This window comes from Molossus molossus, unplaced genomic scaffold (genome assembly GCF_014108415.1).
Source record: "Molossus molossus isolate mMolMol1 unplaced genomic scaffold, mMolMol1.p scaffold_m16_p_6, whole genome shotgun sequence".
Taxonomy (NCBI): Eukaryota; Metazoa; Chordata; class Mammalia; order Chiroptera; family Molossidae; genus Molossus; species Molossus molossus.
In genome coordinates this window covers 95,945,815-95,949,234 of record NW_023425399.1, presented here as the reverse complement: position 1 = coordinate 95,949,234, position 3,420 = coordinate 95,945,815, and the positions used below count along the sequence as shown (strand labels likewise).

Here is a 3,420-nt window from a genome sequence, read left to right as displayed (position 1 = left end):
ACATCCTGCTTTAATGTAAGGCAGGAAAAGTAGCCAGAGAATTCCAATATCCTGACATTTTCCTGCCGAGCCTTTTCTAAAGCTTTATCCATGGGAACACATGGTTCGGATCACAATATGCATCAGTGAATAGTTTAACCCCATGTCGCCAGGACTAGCAGACTCCCAACCCGGAGAGCAGGAGGAGAGGGGGGTCCTCACTCAGCTCCCCTCTCCATCCTGACTCAGCCTACTGGACGTTCTAAGTGTGTCTCCTGCAGTATTCGGTGTCAGTTTCGGTTGTTGGTTGAAACAGAAACAGATTCTGATTCCTTTAAGCACCAATTGAGTTTATTGGAAAGATATGGCGATCATTCACTACATGAAAGTAACAGTAACCTGGCCTTGGCGGGGGCGGGGAGGGAAGAAGCCAGGATGGCTTTGAGTGTTTCCTGGCTTTTCTCCAGATCTCTGTTGTCAGACCCACCTTCAGGTTTCTTCTGTCCTGGGCTGTCTGCTCAGATTTCATATTCCTGCAGGAAATTGGCCCAGGGCGCGTCAGGTGAGTATCCTTTGAGCCAATCCCTGTGGCCAGGAAATTGGAGTGTATTGATTGGCCAGGTCTGAGCCGCTGGACTCCACTGTATCTATGAGAGGATATTGAGGCTCATAGCCCCAGGAGAACCCTCTAATTGGAGAAGGGGCAGATCCCTTAAGGAAAGAGAGGTGCTGTTACCAGAAGAAGGTGGGAAGTAGTTCAGGAATATAAAAACAAGTGGCCACGAGGGCATGGAAGCTAGGATTTCAAGATTATGGGAAGAGAAAGCAACCACACTCTAAATGACACGAAGGAGAGAAGATGCATCTTAACCCACACAGACCCACAGTCTGTGCTGCTGCACAGGCACATACCTGATTGGATTCCTCGGTCCTTGCCCCCTGGCTTCTCTCCTCGCTCTGTGTGCTCAGCAGGGGATGTGTTGATCATGCACTGTCCTTGGTTTCTTTTGCATGTCCTTCCTCCTCCTCTTTCCCGTTCTTCGCATGATCACTGCCCTAGTTCTGGATGACCACCTTCTGCATTTGCTCCTCAAAACGAATCTTTCTAGAATCTTCTTCCTATAGGATTTGCTCTTGTCAACTATGAAAGTAAAAAGAGAACAGGTAAATTAGTTCCACGAGGATTTTTTTTTTTTTTGCATTTATCTTCAGATAGAGCGGGAGGGAGAGAGGGAGAAAGAGAGAGAGAGAGAGAGAAACACTGATGTGAGAGAGACACATTGAGTGTTGCCACCCACAAGACCCCAACCGGGGCCAGGGACAAACTGCAACCGAGGTACCTGCCCTTAATGGGAACCGAACCCGGGACTCTCTGGTCTGCGGGTGGACACTCTAACCGCTGAGCCAAACCGGCCAGGGCCACAAGGATTTTAATATCTGAGATCTTAATGAGTTGCTGCTGTCACAGCATAGTGCTCTTTTACTGCGAATTTAAAGGAGAAATTTTAGGCTCCATGGAGGGGTGGGAGGCTCCTGGTGAAGGCATCTTAGGCTCTTGGTACCTCTCAGATCATGTAGGTATTGGCCTGATCTGGCCCAGGTGTGACTGTATTGATCCCGATATCAGGTGCTGGCATGCCCCTCATGCACCTAATGCTGAGTCCTGAGTCCTGAGAGCTCACCTTGCAACCTGGAGAGAAATAATGCTTTGTATTAAATTACAACCAGCTTTAGGCATGCTAAGTCTGTCTACATTGAACTGTTTGACCAAATGTATACAAGGATGACATTTATAAACCTTAAAAATTGGTCTGGCAGGGGTACTGAGCAATCAGATCCAGGATGCTGAAGAAAGGGCTCCTCAGGCTACTGTGGGTCTGTGTCTCAGAGGCTTTGTGGGCCTTGTGATGGGCAGGGCTGCAGGTGACAGGATACTGTCCATGAGGAATGTGAAGGTCAGAGCTGGGACAAATGAGCAGGTGTAGACATTGTCGGAGGTCCCCCGGAGAAGCATGTAGAAAGGCCTCCCGGTTGGACGGGCTACTCCCATGGCCGGCCTGTGTGTGATCTTCTTGCCCCAAGTTGCACTTGCTCTTGGGTCACTGACTCATGTCCAAGCTGCCATTGTTTTCTGTGTTCTCAGAAACCTAACATTAGCCACGTTTCCCGGCGCTGTGCCAACTTTCCTCTGTGCTTCATTTCATCCCTTTCGATCATTGCATGTCACTGTGATATAATTCAAAACTTGCATGGGCTAGGATCCAATGAACCCAACCCAAAGAGGAAACTAGTTTTCTTATTGTTTATTTGGAACCATGAAGCAGAATATGTAGACTTGTCTCCAGTGCTTCATTGAGCAGGAACTGAATTGAAACTCAATTATTCCCAATGAGGCCTTCCAATGTGGATGATTTAGACGTTTCAAATGTTAGATCAAGAGGACTAATTGCAACATAAAGTGACCCTAAACTTTCCTTGCTCTGATCATTATCACTGGCTGTCTTACCCTTTGCTTAGAATTTCATTAGTAAGAGGCTACAAAATCTTGTATGAAGCTGGGGTATTCTAAAGTACTCTGGGCATATGCCAGCAAATATTCCACTAAGTATCTCTGTGTGAAAGATCTTGGTCGAGGTCTCTGTCCTAACCTTCTTTGTGACTCCCACAATAGATTGTCTCATCTGCCACTACTTGGCTCTATCCAGTGTGACCTGGGCACATAAGTACAGTATAGTGTATGGTGGTACTATATACTGCTGTGGCAGACAGGTTGGCTGCCTGTTCAGTAGCCATTCATCTTGCTTTGGCTGTAATATGGTAGAGCTCACCTGCTATAGCAGGGGTGGACAATACTAGATGCATGTTTTCCCAGACTCCTCTGCTGCCAGAAAGACATAAATGAAAGTATTTTGGGAGAGCTTCTGGGAAAGATTTTGCTCCCTGATAAAAAGAGAGAGACATGAGAGAATGACTCTCTTACAATTCTTGTTGGCTCCTTCTTCTTGATGTGTTGTCTGTAACCAAGGCAGCTATTTTGGGACCACGAGGCAACAAGCCTGAAGATGAAAGTGGAGTCTTCTGAGAATGATGAGGATGATGGAAAGTGATTGCATCCCTGGTGATATTATTGAGTAGCTACACCAAAATTGGAAAAGAACTTCCTACTTTTAGGAATAAAACTACTATTGTACCGAGGACTTTTAGACAAGTATTCTATTACTTACTGCCAAAAGCATCCTATTTAATATGGCTGCCTGGTATTTGATGTTCTTGTGTACTGTTTCTTAGAAGGAAGAAGTCATTGGAATACTCTTCCTTCAACCTTGTTGCCCGTCTACCGCTTCCTCAGCCTTATCCCCATGCTATTCCATTTACTCATTTACTTGTTAGTTCACCTTATAAGTTTTTGTGAGGGCAGAATCCATGGCTGTTTGGTTCACT

At 46.1% G+C, this 3,420-nt stretch overlaps 1 long non-coding RNA gene across 1 annotated transcript; it reads right to left on the bottom strand.

Annotated features, from left to right (window-relative positions):
• Positions 1-518: 518 nt before the first annotated feature.
• LOC118618101 lies at positions 519-1,656 on the bottom strand. Its single transcript, XR_004957002.1, has 3 exons — positions 1,542-1,656; positions 892-1,120; positions 519-626 (listed from the first exon to the last, which is right to left on the bottom strand). It is a non-coding gene; the product is annotated as an uncharacterized LOC118618101 (long non-coding RNA).
• Between the last annotated feature and the right edge of the window lie 1,764 nt (positions 1,657-3,420).